At 43.1% G+C, this 20,705-nt stretch overlaps 1 pseudogene; it reads right to left on the bottom strand.

Moving 5' to 3' along the window:
* Nucleotides 1-20,060: 20,060 nt before the first annotated feature.
* On the bottom strand, nt 20,061-20,184 carry LOC132537394 (U11 spliceosomal RNA; annotated as a pseudogene).
* Nucleotides 20,185-20,705: the final 521 nt, after the last annotated feature.

The following is a 20,705-nucleotide window of genomic DNA, read 5'->3' as shown; positions in this document are numbered from 1 at the left end:
GCAAGCATGATGCCAACTTGGGCAGCACCCCCGTTGCCTGGCTGATCTTTAAAGGGCGTTTAAGTTGTCCTTACTGAAAGTCCCCTTCTTGAGAGCCCCAAACTTTCCATCACTGCTGGCAAGCTGGCAACTGGAATTCTTTGCTCAGAGCCATGGCTGGGCTCACAGAAACAGCTGAGCTCTGACAGGTGCCCAGGAGAATGGGGAGACAAGCTGGGCAGGCGGCCAGATGATGGGCACAGCCCTGGCAAGGGCTGTCCACTCCTCAAGGAGTAGAATCCTCTGGGGCTCCTAGGTGGGCTGGTCCCTGAGGCCCCACCAGGGCTGAGATGTCCTGAGAATGAGCCCAATTTCTGCTCAGTCACTGTGCTCCATCTTTCCAATGTCCTGCTGTTCTGGGCCAGAAGAATGCTAGTTTAGATGCACTCAAAGCAGACACTGAAGATCACTGAAGATTTTGAGAATGATTCATTGCCGGGTAATACAAACTCAGCACTGCCAATAAGCTAGGTTGAGTAGGATGTCTGAGCCTCCTAGAACCAGGGGGAGATAGTTTTGTCCCCAGCAGCTCCCTTTATAAGGGGTAGGAGCGAAAGCAGGGAACTGTGGGTAGATCTATCCTTGGCTTACGTGACTGCGCAGACTTGCTGTCCTCTGCTTCAGAAAGAAATGATGGAACTTTGTGCCTTCTTTCTTTTTTCTTAACCGAGACCCATGTCATTGTTTATTCAGACTTCTTTTAACATTTTTTATTATCTTTATTTATTTATTGGATAGAGACAGTCAGAAATCAAGAGGGAAAGGAATGATAGAGAGGGAGAAAGACAGCTTCAGCACTTGCAAAGCTTTCCCCTGCAGGTGGGGACTGGAGGCTTAAGCCCAGGTCCTTGTGCGTTGTTAACATGTGCGCTCAACCAGGTGCACCACCAGCCATCCCCCTTTTTTTTCTTCTATCATTTTACAGAGTGGGGTGGTGGTGGTGAAAGGTTTAGAGCACTGTCAAAAATGCTCCAAGTCTTTGATGATCAGGGAAATGCTGCAATGAGGTAACCCTTTGCTCCTGTGAGAATGTCCTACAACAGAAGGGACCGTAACAATAAATATCAGAAAGGTTGTGGGGGAAAAAGAACCCTTCTGCACTGCTGATGGGAATGTAAGTTAATCCAACCCCTTGTAGGAGACAATCTGAAGGTTCTTCAGAACACTAGAAATGGACATACCCTCTGAACTGGCAGTTTTTCTCCTGGGGATTTACCCAAAGGAAACAAAGACACCCATCCAAAGATATATTCATAGCAGCACAGCCTGTAATAGCCCAAACCTGGAAGCAACCCAGATGCTCAGTGGCAGATGAGTGGCTGAGAAAGTTGTGGTCTAGGGGCCGGGTGGTGGCGCACCTGGTTGAGCGCACATGTTACAGTGTGCAAGGACCTGGGTTCAAGCCCCCAGTCCCCACCTTCAGGGGGAAAGCTTCACAAGTGGTGAAGCAGGGATGCGGGTCTCTCTCAGTCTCTTTCCCTCTCTACCTCCCCCTTCCTCTCAATTTCTGGATATTTCTATCCAATAAATAAAGATAATTAAAAAAAATTTTTATAAAAGGCTACTTTGGAAATAAAAAGAAAGCTGTGGCCTACATATATATAGCAGAATACTACTCAGCTGTTCAAAATGATGAAGTCTTCTCCTTTGACACATCTTGGATGAAGCTTGAAGGAATCGTGTTCCGTGAGATAAGCCAGACAGAGAAGAATGAACACCAGATGTCTTTCCTTTTGTTCGCCCAACATGCATTTATTGAGCTCCTCCTGGGTGCCATTTGCTTTCTTAGGGCAGTGAGTGAAAGAGTCTTGGCCTGTGTGGCTGGGTGTCCTAGTGGGTGGGGTGGCAGGGACCAAGCAGATACTAAAGGAGGCTGGCAGGAAGTGCAGACACAGAGAATGAAGCTGGAAGGGTGACTGGGAGTGGGGTGGGGAGTTGTGTGATCTTGGTTCCTGTAGGAAAAGCCGTTCTGGACTGGGTGGCTTAGAACTAGGGAGCTGAAGGCAGGGCAGGAAGAGCCGGGTGGATCTGTGTGAGCAAGTGTTTCAGAAGGGGCAGCACTTGCAGGGACCCTCGGGCAAAGGGACTGGCATGCTGGGAGGACAAAGGTGTAGGGTGTGGGGCAAGAGAAGTCTTGTGTGAGGCCTGGCTGCCAGGTGGAGTGACTTGGGCATGAATGGAGAGTTCTGAGCGGAAGGGGGCCTGCTTCTCTGGGGCTGCTATAGGAAGCAGACATTGTTTTTACAACTCCTGTGCCTTTGGAAGCTTTGCAAATTCTGAAGTTGCTCTTCTCTCTCTCTCTTCTCTCTCTCTCTCTCTCTCTCCCCTCTTTAATTTTAAATTTTACTTTATTATTTATTATTGGATAGAGACAGAGAAAAATATCACCTTCTGCACCCCATAAAGAATTTTGGTCCAGGGAGTCGGGCGGTAGTGCAGTGGATTAAGCGCCAGTGGCGCAAAGCACAAGGACCGTCAGGGATCCCAGTTTGAGCCCCCGGCTCCCCACCTGCATGGGAGTTGCTTCACAGGCAGTGAAGCAGGTCTGTACATATCTGTCTTTCTCTCCCCCTGTCTTCCCCTTCTCTCCATTTCTCTCTGTCCTATCCAACAATGACGACATCAGTAACAACAACAATAATAACTACAACAATAAAACAACAAGGGCAACAAAAAGAAAAGGGAATAAATAAAAATAAAAATAAAAATAAAAAGAATTTTGGTCCATACTCCAGAGGGGGAGAAATGTTAGGGAAAGACGACCAGAGGGCTCTGAACTCCAGTTCCATTAGGACCTGAGAGAGAAGACATGGAAAGAAAGGGATATATATATAATAATATATAATAATATATATATATATGTATATATGTATATATATATATACACACATATATATATGGCTTATTATTATTAGAAATAATAGCTAACCCATATCTGTGACCATGGGAGAACTACTGTAGTTTCCAATGGAGTTAATTCTTCTTCTTCTAGCGTTTGCTCTTCTTCCTTAGCCAGTCAACAGCGTCAGGTTGAGCCTGATGTAAAGTTTCGAGACCACCTTTGAATCTGGAGAGGTGGCAGTCGTTTGACTATGTGGGTCATAGTCTGTCTGGAGCTGCAGGGGCAGTTCGGGTCGTCTCTGGCTCCCCAGCGATGGAACATAGCGGCGCACCGGCCATGGCCTGTTCGATAGCGATTGAGGAGGGCCCAATCATAACGTGCTAGGTCAAAGCCGTGTTGACGCTCGCAGGGGTCTGTGATGAGGTGTTTGTAATGGGGATGCAGAACTCTGGTGGTGGGAATGGTGTGCAATTGTATCCCTGTTATTTTTTTTTTAATTTTGTAAATCACTAATTAAGAAAAAACTTCTTTATAAAAATAAAAGCAGAAAGAAGAGACAGTGAAGGGAGAGAGTGACCACAGTACCTCTTCACCACTTGCCCCAGCTGTGTGATGGTGGTGTTCTCATACAGTGACAAGGGCTTTGAACTCAGGTCTTTGTGCATAGTTAAGTGTGTCCTGTGCCGGATGACCTCCCCCCAGCTCTGCTAGTCCTGTGTCTTTAACTCTTGTTGGACTATGCCTGTTGAATAAATTGCCAGGGAGACTCATTAAATGGGAAGCATTCGCTTCTCTCACTGAAGCATTTCCCTACATCTGCGGTCTGTCTCTCTTATTTATGAAGTAAAGGTCTACAGAGGCAGTCCAAGAGGCTGGTGCGCTGTGACCTTGCTTTATCTCGTGAGAAACATTAGGATTCATTGTGATAATTGTTTCAAACTTAAACTGTCTACACGTAGTTTAAAAAATAAGCATAGATTGTCACAGGGGAAACTAGAATCCAGAATACCTTTATGAGAGTAGACAAATCCATCCACTACTTAAAACATATTTCTTGATAAATAAGACACTATGAATGTACTGGTGACAGTTATTCACAAGGATGGTACAGCTTTTTTAATATATAATTTTTTATTATCTTCATGTATTTATTGGATAGAAATAGCCAGAAATTGAAAGGGAAGGGGGGGGATGGAGAGGGAGAGAGACAGAGAGACACCTGCAACACCCCTTCACCACTCACAAGCCTTTCCCCCTGCAGGTGGGGACTGGGAGCTCGAACCCTGGTACTTATGCATTGTAACATGTGTGCTCAACCAGGTGCACCACCACCTGGTCCCTAGGAATAATACAGCTTTAAATGTAAATATTAGATTTTCTTTTCCTCTGTTGTTCTCCTCTGTAGAAATCCCTTTCTTATTTCTTTCTGCTGCTGACAGGTGCTAAAGAACTTTTCCCAGCAACTGTTGTTAAAAATGCTAGAATTGGGAGTCCGGCAGTAGTGCAGCGGGTTAAGCGCACATGGCGCAAAGCGCAAGGACCGGCATAAGGATCCCAGTTCGAGCCCCTGGCTCCCCACCTGCAGGGGAGTCACTTCACAGGCAGTGAAGCAGGTATGCAGGTGTCTGTCTGTCTCTCCCCCTCTCTGTCTTCCCCTCCTCTCTCCATTTCTCTCTGTCCTATCCAACAACAACAATAATAACTACAACAATAAAAAAAAACAAGGGCAACAAAAACACTAGAATTGGGGAGTCGGGTGGTATCACAGCGGGTTAAGCGCATGTGGCACAAAGCGCAAGGACCAGTTCCAGCCTGGCTTACCACCTGCAGGGGAGTCACTTCACAAGCAGTGAAGCAGGTCTGCAGGTGTCTATCTTTCTCTCCCCGTCTCTATCTCCCCTCTCAATTTCTCTTTGCCCTAGCCAATAAAAAATAAAATAAACTTATGAAAAATAAAATAGGTAATTAGTATTGGGGAGATACCACAGTGGTTCTGCAAAAGACTTTCATACCTGAAGTGCCAAGGTCTCTGGTTCAATCCCCAGTACCACCATCAGCCAGAGCTGAGCAGTGCCTCTTGTAAACATAAACAAATATAATCGATATTATTTTTATCTTGGAAACACAATATTTTGCATCTATAGAATGCTGTATATAGCCAATGATTGAAGAGGTAGCTTTTTTTTATTTATAAAAAGGAAGCATAGACAAAACACAGGATAAGAGAGGTACAACTCCACACAATTCCAACCACCAAAACTCCATATCCCATCCTCTCCCCTGATAGCTTTCTAGTCTTTAACCCTCTGGGAGTATGGATCGAAGGTCATTGAGGGATGCAGAAGGTGGAAGGCCTGGCATCTGTAATTGCTTACCCACTGAACATGGGTGTTGACAGGTCGAGCCATACTCCCAGCCTGCCTCTCTCTTTCCCTAGTGGGGAAGGACTCTGAGGAATTGGAGCTCCAATTTCCCACATTGGTGGGGTTGTCTGTCCAAGGAAGTCTGGTCCTATCCTGCTAGCATCTGGAACCTGGTGGCTGAAAAGAGTTAACATACAAAGCCAAATGAATTGTTGAACAATCGTGGACCTAAAGGCTGGAATAGTGCAGATGAAGTGTTGGGGGGTCCTTCATTTTGTAGATAGCTAGTAGGCATATTTTAGTTATATATCAAAGGGCCTGTAGCTATACTATTTTTTTCCCTCCCTCGGAGCCTGAAATCTGATATGCAGGTAGATTCAAGTTATTGTCTGGGGAGGTGATGTCATGGCTGGAAAGGGGACAAAAAGCTGGATCAGGGAAAAGAGTAGCTCCCTGATATGGGGAAGAGGTATTAATGTTGTTGATTGTAAACCCCATCTATTCGATTTGGTCTGGGGCCCATATTCAGCTTAGGAGCCTAAGTGACTTCCGCATCCTTGTAAATCTAAGCTCACATTCTGTAGTCATGAGTAGAAACATTCTAAGCTGTCCCAATATTGACCCATCATACTCAGGTGTAGCATAGAGTATGTTGTCCATCCTCCCTTCAAAGGATGGAATATTCTCTACTGTTATTGATCCAAGTTGAGGGCAAGGTCCTACGGGGAGGCCCACAAAGGGGTCTATTTTGTTGTTCCTGATAGAGATGACCTGTAACAATGGAGAGAGGGATTTGAAGTTTAGGCCCATCATGTCTGTTTGGGAATCTCAGGACTGCCCGAATAGGGCCCCAGCTGATGGGGTGGACTGATAGTGACTAAAGAGTCATCATTAAAGTCTGCCAGTCTCTTCCCTGAAGGTAGGGAGCCGGGGGCTTGAACCAGGACCCTTGTGCAGGTCCTTGCACTTCACGCCATGTGCACTTAACCCACTGCATTACCGCCTAACCCCAGACCCTCATGTTTTAAAAGTGTTTTCTTTCTTTTCTTCTGTTCTCTTTTCTTTTCCTATTTCTCTCTCTCTTTCTCTCTCTCTCTGTTTCTTTCCCTCCTCCCCTCCCTCTCTTTCTTTCTTTCTTTCTTTCTTTCTTTCTTTCTTTCTTTCTTTCTTTCTTTCTTTCTTTCTCTCTCTCTCTCTTTCTTTCTTTTCTTACCAGAGCACACTCATCTCTAATTTATGGTGGTGTGTGGGATTGAACCTGGGATTTTGGAGCCTCAGGCATGAGAGTCTCTTTGCATAACCATTATGTATCTATATCCACTAACTCTCATTTTTTTCAGGGCTGAGTACAAAAGCTCAGGCATGGCTAGCACTGGGCAAGAGACCTGAAGGCTTGATGTCTCTTCTCTTGCTCCTGACAATTTACTCCATCTTTTCTTGACCTCTAACCCTCGAATATCTTATCAGACTCCAGAATGTGAACTCAGTGTATTTGTCTACCTCTCTTTTTTAAAATTAGTGATTCAATATTGATTCACAAAATCACATGTCAACAAAAGTATAATTCCCACCACCAGAATTCTGAATCCCAAGTCCTTCCATTGCAAACTGTGGTTCTCCCAAGGTTGCAGACATGGGTTAATGGTCATCTCTGCCACTGTCTACATTTGTAGATAATCGCCCCCTTTTTATTCCAGGTCTAGTCCTCTCATCCCCTCCAAGCCACACACAACCCTATTAATTCATCCAAATATATCTCCCCGGGACCTGATGGAGCTGGAGTTCAGAGCCCTCTTATCCTCTTCCTCTTATCACTTCTCCCCCACTGGGAGTATGGATCAGAGTTGTTTTGGGGGTGCAGCAGGTAGAAGTTCTGATTTCTGTAATTGCTTCTCTGCTGGTCATGGACGTTGGCAGGCGGATCCATACCCTCCAGCCTATTTCTGTCTTTCCCTAGTGGGATAGAGCTCTGGTGATGTGAGATCCCAGGACACATTGGTGAGATCTTCTGCCTGGAGAAGTCAGGGTGGAATCATGGTTAACGTCTGCAAGTTGGTGTCTGGAGGGTGGCAGGACAATAAAGTGAGACAAAATGGTTAATGAACAGGAACCAAAAATGTGGGAACAGAGCAGATGAGACTAGGGATTTTAGGCAGAAAGAAAGCTTGGAAGTCCATGTTAGGTGTGTTCCTAGGGGCCCACGACTATGATAGTTTTTGCATGATTTAATAGCTAGAGTGAAGTTGGATAAAAACATTGAGAAAATGGTGTCAAAGTAGAGAAAAGTGCTAGAAAGTTGGATAAGTGCAGAGAGTAGTGCTCATTCTTGAAAATATTCTGTAAATATTCTGTGGACAGGATTAACTGTTTACCTCCATCCAGCTAATCTAGGATATATACATATATTTAGGGCCAGAGCATTTGTAGCCTCTGGGCTTACAGCTTATGGTCACAGCTGGGAACATTGCAGGCTGCATTTGTTTTAGGACCAGTCTTCCTTCAATGGTAGGGCAAGAGCACCCCAGGCTCCCTTCAGAGACTGGGGCAGTCCTATCATAGCTGTTTTATGATGAGGACACGGTCCTGGGAGTGCCCACAAGAGGGATTGTGATGACATTCCTGATGGAAGTGACCAGTGGTGGTAAAGAGAGAGAGAGATCCATTAGAGGTTTAGGCCTATCATATTTGTGTGGGAATCCAAGGATTCCCCGACTAGGGCCCCAGATGCTATCTCCTTCCCACCCTCCTCTCTTGCCATTTTCTTAGACTATAAACATGCTCACTTCTCTCAAAAAACTAAAACCTAAATCTCCCCCATTTCACATGATTTGTGCTGGCACTTCTGTGTAGACAGAGTCAGTGTGACCCTACTTTCATATTATGGAAAGCTATGTAGCTATTTGCAGGGGGGCTCCACCGAGGTATGTGGGATGAACTTTGTTGATTCCCATGCAGCCTGTGGATCTGTTCATCTGTTACATTTTCCAAGCTGAACTCTTCTGCCAGGGTGGTATTCTGCTGTCCTCACATCAGTCACAGGGCAATTGGTGCACCTGTTAGTGTCTGTTTCTTAGTGACTCGGCATGTGATGCTGTGAGAGAGGCCGTGGAACTGATTGAAAAATGCAGTTGAAATATAGCAGCAGGGAACGTGAGGGTAACTAAAATCAACTCAGAACATACAGTCATGTGGAAAAATCAAGGCTGGACATACATGATCTTCATAGACACTTCATGCTTTGGTTTGAGGGGCCACATAATGTAAAAAAAAATGCCAAATACATCTTGAATTAATCTGTTAACTTGAGTAAATCAATAAAGTGTCATTCTAACCAAAATATAAGTCTTATTTTCTGTGTGGCACAAAGAATCATTGTACACAAATAATCAAGTCAAATTTAAGAAGGTAAGTGTGTGTGTGTGTGCGCGTCTGTGTGTCTGTGTGTATGTGTATGTGTATGTCTTGCTTGTTCTTTCAGATATGGAGAAGTTATCCCAGGAATGGAAAAAATTGGCCAACAGGATGGAATAGAAAGCACAGATACAGATGTGAATATGTGCTTTATTTACAATTTAGGTGACACTTTTTAAAATTTCTCTTTTGGGGGAATTAATGTTTTACATTTCATAGTAAATATAATAGTTTGTACATGCATAACATTCCTCAGTTTCCCATATAACAATACAACCCCCACTAGGTCCTCTGTCATCCTTCTTGGACCTGTACTCTCCCCAGCCACCCACCCCCAGAGCTTTTACTTTGATGCAATACGCCCATTCCAGTTCAGGTTCTACTTGTGTTTTCTCTTCTGATCTTGTGTTTTTCAACTTCTACCTGAAAGTGAGATCATCCCATATTCATCCTTCTGTTTCAGACTTATTTCACTTAATATGAATTTTTCTTTTTCTTTTTTGTGTGTGACTGGAATAGGACATTTCAGAAATTATAAATTTAGTAAGATAATGTTTTTTAAATTTCTTTATTGGGGAATTAATGTTTTACATTCCACAGTAAATACAATAGTTTGTACATGTATAACACTTCTCAGTTTTTCATATAACATTACAACCCCCACTAGGTCCTCTGTCATCCTTCTTGGACCTGTATTCTCCCCCCACCCACCCACACCAGAGTCTTTTACTTTGGTGCAGTACTACAATTCCAGTTCAGGTTCTACTTGTGTTTGTTGGTATTCTTCGTGTTGATTTGGCTCCCTTCCCCCTACCTCTGAGAGAAATGGTTTGGCCCTTGCTAGTTTCACACCCCTTTTTCTCCCCACCCCCTATGCTAAGGACATACAGAGTCCCAGCAGGAGCAGTGGAAGGGAAGAATGATGGAGAAGCACATGGTGTGGTGATTTGCCCGTTCGTGAATAGATTAAACTGCAGCTTCTCAACCCAGCCGTGTGTCTCTGGTCGTCTCTGTCTACCGCCACAATGCTAGCCCGGCCTGCTGAAGCCAGTCTGAACTTTAACAACATGTGTTTTCTCTTCTGATCTTGTTTTTCAACTTCTGCCTGAGAGTGAGATCATCCCATATTCATCCTTCTGTTTCTGACTTATTTCACTTAACATGAATTTTTCAAGGTCCATCCAAGATCGGCTGAAAACGGTGAAGTCACCATTTTTTATAGCTGAGTAGTTTTCCACTGTGTATATATACCACAACTTGCTCAGCCACTCATCTGTTGTTGGACACCTGGGTTGCTTCCAGGTTTTGGCTATTACAAATTGTGGCATACAGTTGTTCATAGAAGCCTCACATGATATGTTGAATTTCTGCAGTGTCTGTTGTGATATCTCCTTTTTCATTTATAATCTGATTTATTTGGCCTTCTCCCTTTTTTGTTTTGTGAGTATGGCTAAAAGTTTGTCAATTTTGTTCACTCTTTCAAAGAACCAACATTTACTTTCGTTGATCTATTGTATGGTTTTCTTACTTTCAATGTTATTGATTTCTGCCCTAACTTTAGTGATTTCTGTCCTTCTGGTAGCTTTATGGTTCCTTTGTTATTCTTCTTCTAGGCCTTTAAGATGTGTAATCAGGCTGTTTATTTGTGCTTTTTCTTGTTTCCTAATGTGCGCTTATATGGCTATGAACTTCCTTCTCAGTACTGCCTTAGCTGTGTCTCAAATATTTTGATAGCTTGTGTCTTCATTTTCATTGAACTCTTGAAACATTTTGATTTCTTTCTTCATTTCCTCTTTGACCCAGTAGCTGTTAAGTAGTATACTGTTGAGCTTCCACATTTTGGGACTATTACTAATCTTTTGTTGATTGTTAGGTGTTAGTTTAATTCCACTGTGGTCTGAGAAGATGCTTGGGATGATTTCAGTGCTCTTGAATTGGCTGATGCTGTCTTTTTGGCCTAACATATGGCCTATCCTTGAGAATGACCCATGTGGACTTGAGTAAAATGTGTATTCCAGAATCTTGGGATGAATGACTCTGAAAATGTCCAATTGTTCTAGTTCATCTGTCTCCTCATTTAGCTCCCTCATGTCTTTATTGATTTTCTGCCTGGATGATCTGTCAAGCTGAGAGAGTAGGGTGTTGAAGTCCCCTACTATGACTGTGTTGCTGTTAATATATTGCTGTAGCTCTTTCAGTAGATGTTTGATGTATTAAGATGGCTTCTCATTGGGTGCATAGATATTAATAATTGTTAAGTCCTCTTGATTGACTGATCCACTGAGCCTTAAGTAGTGGCAGCCATTTTTTCCCATTTTATATGACAGGACAGAGAGAAATTGAGATTGAGAGGGTGATAGGGAGAGACAAGGAGAGACACCTGCAGACCTGCTTCTCTGCTTATGAAGTGTCCCCCCTGCAGGTGAGGAGCAAGGGCTCAAACCTGGGTCCTTGTGCATAGTACTTTGTGTTCATTACCTGGTATGCCACTGCCTGGCTCCTAAACTGTGTTTTTATCCATTAGAATCACTCATCTGGAAGGCTGAATGGTTCAGAGTGGCTAATCTGAGCCTGACTGCCTAATTTAAATGGCCTGTATGGCTTTGGCCCTGTCTTGAACATCTCTGCACCATAAAAGTGGGGAGGAAGAAATTTTATTTACTTTGTAGGATGGTGTTGAAGATGCAATGAATTAGTTTGTGGAGAGTACTTAGAAAGGGGCTGGCACATGCTAAGTGCTAAGTAAACACTAGCTATTCATATTAGTACAGTCCTTGAAAAATGTTTATATGTCAGTGCTTTATTTTTTATTAAGATTAATTTCTTAAGGGGGTTGGGCAGTGGTGCACTTCTTTAAGCGCACATAGTGTAAAGTGCAAGGACCAGCATAAGGATCCCAGTTTGAGTCCTCCTGCAGGGGGTTGCTTCACAGGCGGTGAAGCAGGTCTGTAGGTGTCTATCTTTCTCTCCCCCTTTCTGTCTTCCCCTCCTCTCTTGATTTCTCTCTGTCCTATAAAAAAAAAAGATAGAAAGAACGGCCACAGGAGCAATAGATTTGTAGTGCAGGCACTGAGCCTCAGTGATAACCCTGGAGGCCATATATATATATATTTCCCTTCCATCCCTCCTTCCTTTCCTTTTTATAAAATACTTATTTTAATATTTTTCTTTTTTATTCATTTATTGGATTGAAACAGAATCTGAAATGGAAGGTGTAGATGGAAATCAGGAGGGAGAGAGACAGAGAGACAGACAAACTCACAACACTGCTTCACTGTTTGTGAATCTTTCCTCCTACATCTGGGGACCAGGGGATTAAACCCCAGTCCTTGAGCATGGTGACGTGTGCTCAACTGTGTGTGCCACCACCTGGCCCATCCCTCCTCTCCCTTCCCTCCTTTCCCAATTTTCCTTTTCTTTCCCTTCCATCCTCTCCCCTCCCTCCTTCCCTGTCTTTCTTTCTTTCTCTCTTTCTTTCTTTCTTTCCATGGCTTCACAGCTCCATTCTGTTTTTTTTTTTTTTTAATTTTTATTTATAAAATGGAAACACTGACAAGACCATAGGATAAGAGGGGTATGATTCCACACATTTCCCACCACCATAACTCCGTATCCCATCTCCTAGGGCCTCTGATAGTTTTCCTATTCTTTAACCCTCTAGGAGTATGGACCCAGGATCATTATGGGGTGGAGAAGGTGGAAGGTTTGGCTTCTGTAATTGTTTCCCTTCTGAACATGGGCATTGACAGGTGGATCCATACTTCCAGCCTGTCTCTCTCTGTCCTTAGTGGGGCAGAGCTCTGGGAAGGTGGAGCTCCAGGACACATTGGTGGGGTTGTCTGCCCAGGGAAATCTGGCTGGCATCATGGAAGCATCTGGAACCTGGTGGCTGAAAAAGAGTGAATATATAAAGTTGAACAAATTGTTCACTAATCATGAACCCAAAGGCTGGAATATTGCAGGTGAAGATTTGTCTCCATTTTGGAAATAGCTAGTAGGTCTATTTTAGGTGTATTCCAAAGGGCCCATGACTTTACTCGTTTTTTCCTGAGCCTGACTTCTGATATGCAGGTGAACCCAGGTTACTGTCTTGGGAGATGATGTCATGGCAGGAAAAAGGGCTAGAAAGCTGGATCAGGGAAGAGAGTAGCTCCCAAATATGGGGAAAGTGTACAAATATTGTTGACTGTAAACCCCATCAATTTGATCTGGGGTCCATATTCACAGGAGCCTGTGTAACTTCTGCATACCTGTAGGTCAGAGCTAGTTTTTTTTTTTTTTTTTTTTTGGAGAAAGGGAAAGGCAGACATAGAAGGAAAGAGGGGGAAAAAAACTTCTATTGCAGAGAGCGCCATGTGCTCCTGAAACACCATCTAGTCCTCTCCAAGTGTTCTGCCAGTCTCATTTTATTTCATATGAGATAGAGTTTCATATGAGAGAACAAGAGGAAGACAGGGAGGTGGAAGAAGAAGAAGGTGGGGGGAGAGGACTCCTGTACATGTGGTGCCAGGATCAAAATTGGAGCCTCAGATCTACGTTCTGTGCTCTGCCAGCTGTGCTATTCCCCTGGGTGCTGAATGACACAATTTCAAACATAGCCTCTTACCTCATGAGGAGACTTAGAGATACATCCCCATAAGTGATACAGCACATAGGTCTTAGCATCCCGACTGCCACGTTGTGTCACCCTATTGAGTGGCAGGTCTCACACAGGTTCTAACAACTGATAATTACGAGAAGCTTATAAGAAGGAAGGGGTCCTGGTTAGAGTTGCTGGCTGGCATTCAGATGTTGGGAGACTGGAGTTGCACAGTAGGGGGTCCAGATGCACCCCTGTTCTTATTTATTTATTCATTCCTTTTTGTTATCCTTGTTTAATTGCTGTAGTTATTATTATTGTTGTTATTGACGTCGTCATTGTTGGCTAGGGCAGAGAGAAATGGAGAAGAGGGGAAGACAGATGGGGAGAGACACCTGCAGACCTGCTTCACCACTTATGAAGCGACTCCCCTACAGGTGGGGAGCCGGGGTCTCGAATTGGGATCCTTAACACCGGTTCTTGCGCTTTGTGCCACTCACGTTTAACCTGCTGTGCTACCGCCCGACTCCCTGACAAAAATTCTTTATTCAGAAGGTGGAAGGTCTGGCTTCTATAATTGCTTCTCCGCTGGACATGAATGTTGGCAGGCCAGTCCTTACCCCCAGCCTGTTTCTATCTTTCCCTAGTGGGTAGGGTTCTGGACAGGTGAGATTCAGGACACATTGATGAGGTTGTCTGCCCAGGGAAGTCAGGATGGAATCATGGTAGCGCCTTCAAATTGGTGGCTGAAAGGTAATAAGATATAAAGCAGAACTAATTGTTTAATAGGAACCCAAAGGGAGGAAGAAGCTACGAATCTGTTTTAGGTTTATTCCAAGGGGCCCATGATTTTAGTAATGTTTGTCTGAGCCTGACAGCTAGCATGCAGGTGGACTAGGAGTATTGCCTGGGAAGATGGTGTCAGAGTTGAACATAGGACTGGAAAGCTGGACTAAGGTAGAGAGTAGCTTCCAAATATGAGGAAAGTATATAAATACCATTAACTGTTAATCCATATCTATTCATATTCAGCGCAGGAGCCTATGTAACCTCTGAGTCCCTGTCAGTCAGAGCTTACAGTCCATGGTCACAGCTGGGAACATTCTAGGCTGTACTCATTTCAGGACCCGTCTTTCTGGAGTGGCAGAGTAGGTTGGCCCAGTCTTCCTTTGGAGACTGTGGTGGTCCCTACCATTGCTGCTCTGCAGTGAGGGCAAGGTCCTGTAGAGGCCCACAAGAAGGCTTATGATGATGTTCCTGATGGAAGTGACTAGTGATGTTACTCAGGTTGTTTTGGTCTCCTTCTTCATTGAGCAACTCCTTTCCAGGGTGTTTCTTCTTCGTTTCAGGACCTCTCCCGCCCTGCACCCCAGGATTCTGTAAAGTAGCTGCAGGTTGTCTGGATTACCTTGTCTTTCTTCTATCTAGACCCTTCTATCTAACGTCCACCACTGGATGATGGCCTTTCAGTTCATCCTCTTTGAGGGGGCTCAGTGTTGAGGAGAGCAAAACCACTCCTTATTTGATCAGAGGTGAATGCTTTCTTGGAGTCATTCTCTTCTATCCTTGTTAATTTAGCAATTATTTATGGAATGCAACCCATGATGTAAGCCTGAGATTTCTAGGAACACATGCAGCCACGCTGACCTCATGAATATTGAAAGATTGCATGGTTGACATCAAGATGCTAGATCTTGCTGGCATTCGCCGGGTGTTAGAAAACCCCCAGAGCCCGCAGCACTCAAAATAGGGTTTTATAACAGACACCATGGAAGAGTCTTGGGGAGACCTTTAGTCTCAGGCAACACTGTCACCACTCTCCTCTCCTCCCATTGAGGACAGAGGACTTAGGACTGGCAGGATTTGGTGATGGAGAGAAGTGGTTGGAAAGTGGTTCTTTGAACAGCACCCATGAACTAGTGCCTTCTGGGGGGTTTCTTTCTTCATAAAGCCATGCAAAGGGCCATCATAAAAGAAGTTCATCAAGTGATGAAGGGATGAAGAGCATGAGTCATGGTTACCCAGAATAAAAGTGCTGAGTTGTTGATGAGGTACAGAAATAATTAGTAACACATTTAAAATCGCTGACACTTCCTAACTCCTTCCAGATGGGTCTTTGGTGTGCACTGTAGGGAACTCCATCATTAGACTTATTTGGTAGTGAGTAGGGTTCACAGTGTTCTTTTACTGGTCTGATCCTTTCTCCTTTTCATCAAGCACCTTGGGTAGATGAAGAGGAAGGAGACAGACTGTAGTTTCCAGTGGAGGGAATGGGACACAGAACTCTGGTGGTAGGAATGGTGTAGAATTATACTCCTATTATCCCATAATTTTGTAAATTAATATTAAGCACTAATAAAAAAAAACACAAGAAAGACTAAAAAAAGAGAGAAGTCTGAGAGAGTAGAAGTCTGCAAGCTAGACCTTTCTCCTGTACACAAGAGAGAAAAAAATTAAATTCTATAAAAGTACTGGTGGTGGCAAATGTGTCTTAAGGTTAAATAGTAGCACTGGAAATTGTGGTTGTATGTTCTGCCACTGTGGTGGTATTGTTTCTTTTATTTTTTTCTTTTAATTTTTTGAAATTATCTTTCTTTATTAGATATAGACAGCCAGAAATTGAGAGGGAAGGGGGTGATAGAGAGGAAGAGAGACAGACACCTGCAGCCCTGCTCCACCACTCGTGAAGCTTTCCCCCTGTAGGTGGGGACTGGGGGCTTGAACCTGGGTCCTTATGCACTGTAGTGTGTGCACTCAACCAGGTGCACCACCACCTGGCTCCTGTGGTGTAATTTCTATTGAAGCAATAGTGGTGGTAATGATTATTGTAGACTCTGTAGAAAGAGTACTGGGGGTATATGTAGCAGTAACTTCTTCAGTAATGATGTTGGCAGTGTAGTAGTGTGATTGTTCTCCTAGTTGTAGATATTGTAGAACCAAACAATGCTGGCTGCACTCTCAGGAATAGTGCTAGAAACTATAGTAGTTGCCTCTGTTATCTTATTGTCTACAATAGTGGTTTTAGGCCCCGTTGAAAGATTAGGAGAGCTGACAGAAGTGTTCATAGATTTAATCGTATTGGAAGTTGTAGTGAATTTAGTTGTAGGTTATGGAGTCAGAATGGAAGTGACAGATGTGGATTTAGTAGTAGTGCTGGCAATGGTTGTCGTGGGTTCAGTTGTGGTGGTTGTAGGCTCAGAAGTAGCAGTAGAAGTTGCGGTAGTAGGTTCACTAGTAAGTTCTGTTGTGGAAGTTCTGTTGTGGTTCTGTGGAAGAAGTAGTGGTGGCAGGCATAGTTGTACCTTTAGTAGTAGTCATGGCAGTGGTCGTAATGGGTTTAGCTGTGGTGCTGGCAGATTCAGTTGTAGTCATGGCAATGGTGGTAGTGGATTCAGTTGTGCGTCTGGCAGCCGTAATTGGTTCAGTAGGTGAATTGGCAGTGGTGGTAGTAGGTTCAGTTGTGGTGCTGGCAGTCATGGTTATGGGTTTAGTAGCTGAGTGGTCAGTTGTGGAAATGTATTCAGTTGTGGTGCTGACAGTAGTGACAGTGGTTCAGTTGTGCTAAGTGTTGCAATTGTAGATTCTCTTGTGGCAGCGGTTATAGGTTCTGTGGAAAGAGGAGTGGTGGTATCAGTGGTTGAGTTTCAGTAGAAGTAAAGGCAGTGGTTGTAGTAGGTTCAGTTGTGCTGCTGATAGTGGTGGTAGTAGGTTTAGCAGTTGAGCTAGCAGTGGTAGAAGTGGCTTCTATTTGTGGTGCCGACAGTACTGGTAATCTATACCTGTTATCATGGCTGCCACATCAACCTCATCCACTACCACCATGTTTTTTCCAGCACTATCACCCAAACTCCAACCGCAGTAGCAGCTGTTTCCTCATCTGAATCCAATACATGCCTACCAGTGCTCCTCCTGACCCTACTACTACACCTACCACAACTACTTTTACTGAGCCTACAACCATGATCATATTTTCCATTTCAGTCACTATATTCACAGTTAGCACTGCAACAGAGCATGCGACCACAGTTCATATGACTAGTGCTTCCCCAGATCTTCAGTCATCACTCTTGTGTGTCTGCTCAGCTGAAGTTACTATATACCAGATGACTGATAATAATATTACTACTGAGGGTACAACCATAATCATTGCTACTTTCTTTTCTACTGCACCTATACCTCTTCTACAGCAGCTACCATTTCAGCTGATCCCATTACTCCAACAACTATGGCTAGAAGTTTTAATAAACCTATCATTAAGCTAATTCTGTTCAATGTAAACATGCAACACCCACCACTCTAAAGTTACTATCACAAGAATTACAGGCGTAACTCAACTGAATATGTAGCTAAATCTATCATTACCACTACTTTGATAAATCAACAAAATTATTAACAATAATTTCTTCAATTTACTCAAATACCATAACACTCATTTATAATAGCCAGTTATACTTACCTGCACAAAAAGTAGTTTTTTTGTCAAATGACTAAATAGATACAATAGGCAGTTATTTCCAGTTTAAGAGGATAAGCTATCACAAATTTAGCCATTGGTTTTGCTAAACCAATTACTACCACTAGCACTGGTGGTCTGTCATATGAATCCGAAAGCATAACTATGAGCACCATCTTTTAAAAAATATATGTTTATTTATTTCCTTTTGTTACCCTTGTTTTATTGTTGTAGTTATTACTGATGTTGTCGTTGTTGGATAGGATGAGCGACATGGAGAAAGGAGGGGAAGACAGAGAGGGGGAGATAGAGACTCCTACAGACCTGTTTCACCTGCAAATGGGGATCTGGGGGCTCGAACCTGGATCCTTAAGCTCGTCCTTGTGCTTCGTGCCACGTGCACTTAACCCACTGTGCTACCACCTGACTCCTGAGCACCATCTTTTATGCTGGTCCTATAAGAAAAACTATAGAATTTTTCCTTTGACTGAATGCATGACCTCAACTGCAGAAAGTACTACAGTTGTTCCTGTGATCAAAGATATTAGGTACATTTTGTCTATGACCACTGTTTTTTAAAAATATTTATTTATTTATTTTCCCCTTTGTTGCCCTTGTTGTTTTCATTATTGTTGTAGTTATTGTTGTTGTCATCATCATTGTTAGATAGGACAGAGAGAAATGGAGAGAGGAGTGGAAGACAGAGAGGGGGAGAGTAAGACAGACACCAGCAGACCTGCTTCACCACCTGTGAAGCGACGCCCCTGCAGGTGGGGAGCCGGGGTCTCAAACCGGGATCCTTAAGCCAGCCCTTGTGCTTTGCACCACGTGCGCTTAACCTGCTGCCCAACTCCCTATTGTTTTTTATATGAGATTACCAGCTCTACTTTTTCTTATCCACAATGGCAGCTCCTCCCACTTGAGTTGTAGGTATTACTATAAATAACCATCTAGCTACAACTTGAATTTGAATCATTCTCATATAATGTCTCAAGACATTATAATTTACTTTTCAACTGAATTTATACTATCCATAACCTCCATCTTAGTAACAATGTAGTTTATTTTCTGATCTAGCTGGAACATTTAAAAATATTTATTTATTCATTCCCTTTTGTTGCCCTTGTTGTTTTTATTGTTGTAGTTATTATTGATGTTGTTGTTGTTGGATAGGACAGAGAGAAATGGAGAGAGGAGGGGAAGACAGGGGAGAGAAAGATAGACATCTACAGACCTGCTTCACCGTCTGTGAAGCGACTCCCCTGCAGGTGGGGATCCTTATGCCAGTCCTTGTGCTTTGTGCCACCTGCGCCTAACCCGCTGTGCTACCACCCGACTCCCAGCTTCCATTTTTAACCGTCACTGCCCACCAAGTCAATACAAATAAAATCAGTACAGATGCTACCAAGACCACCAACCTTTCAACAACAATGTCAACATAAATTCAGAAGATTTATAATTTCTACACCAATGTTGCCTGTTAATAGAAAAATGCAGCTACAACTTCCTTATGTAATCTATAAGAATGCAGTTAGAAATTCTACTACACTATGGTTTTGTCAGTGTTTCCTTTTTATAAATAAAAAAAGAAAAAGAAATTCTACTACACTGTTAGATGAATTCAGTAGCACAGCAGCCAACAAAATGTCCTAATGCTTTGACTTTTACTGAAAAAAAAAATCATATTGAGGACCACATCAACCAATCCTATACCCACCATTTCTGCACACTGTCACTTCTAAAGCATCACCAATTCTGCTAATATATTTCCTTACATTCCTTCACTCTCCTGTACTCTGTATCCTGAAGTTTGACACTAGAAGGTCCATTGATTTGCCATTTCAAATCATCATTGCTTATTTCTCTGAACCACACAGCAACAAAAACACCACCTCTTAAGGAGACGTATCTTCCACTAGACAGTTTTTAGTCTCATTAGAGGAAAACTTCCTCCTAGAACTTTAAATACGAATCACAGTTTTCCCCACCTGAGTTCTGTTTCTCATATGTGTGTGTGTGTGTGTGTGTAATATATGTGACCCACTATGAATTTACAGAAGCAGACATCAAAAGCTCCAACAATCATACCATTTCCATTCAATATTCTAAAATCCTATTTTCTCAGTGATACCCTACTGTTCTTGGCTCTATCGATCTTGATTTTCATTTTATCTTTACAGCAATTGGCTTGCTGTTTTGTTCCTTTGATATGACTTCTCAGAAGTCTGCATCTGGAAGGGAAAATGTTGTAAGACCACCAGGAACAGCCATTATTAAATTAATTTTATAAAGGGAAATCAAATCAAGGATTTGGGGGGTTCATAATTACTTTGGAAAGAATTTTATTCTTAGAGTAGTATTTTTTTTTCTTTTTTGGGACCAACGATCACCAGCTGCCCAAACAATAAAAATTATGCTTCCAAAATCTCGATGTCGATTCTGCACATAGAGCGAATGAGCTGCCCTACGTGTGTCACTCATGACAGGAACCCTTTTTGAGTTTTTTTTTTTTTAATGTTCATTTGTAACTTCACCAAGGTCAGACTTGGGCTAGTCAGTAATCTTATAAACAACATCAATAACTTTATTGCCTCCAAGGTTATTGTTGGAGCTTGGTGCTGGCACTGTGAATCTACTGCTCCTGGCAGCTAGTTTTTTAATTTTGTTTTATTGGATATGATAGAGAGAAACTGAGGGGGGAGGAGAGAGAGAGAGAGAGAGAGAGAGAGAGAGAGAGAGAGAGAGACCTGCAGACCTGCTTCACTGCTTGTGAAACATCTCTCCTGAAGGTAGGAAGCTGAGGGCTCAAACCCAGATCCTTGTGCAGGTCGTTGTACTTAAACACCTGTTGTTTCTGATTGCTTGGATGTATGTTCTTCTCACTGGTATGAGACGGTGTCTCATGGTGGTTTCTGTTTGCATTTTCCTAATATTAAGTGAGGCTGAACATTTTTTCATGTGTCTGTAGGCCATCTGTACATCTTCTTTGGGGGGTGGGGGAGTGTCTATTTCTGTCCC

The sequence above is a fragment of the Erinaceus europaeus genome, chromosome 2, assembly GCF_950295315.1.
Source record: "Erinaceus europaeus chromosome 2, mEriEur2.1, whole genome shotgun sequence".
NCBI classification, from domain to species: Eukaryota; Metazoa; Chordata; class Mammalia; order Eulipotyphla; family Erinaceidae; genus Erinaceus; species Erinaceus europaeus.
Note: the sequence above shows the minus strand (reverse complement) of the source record. Positions and strands in the feature narration are given on the sequence as shown.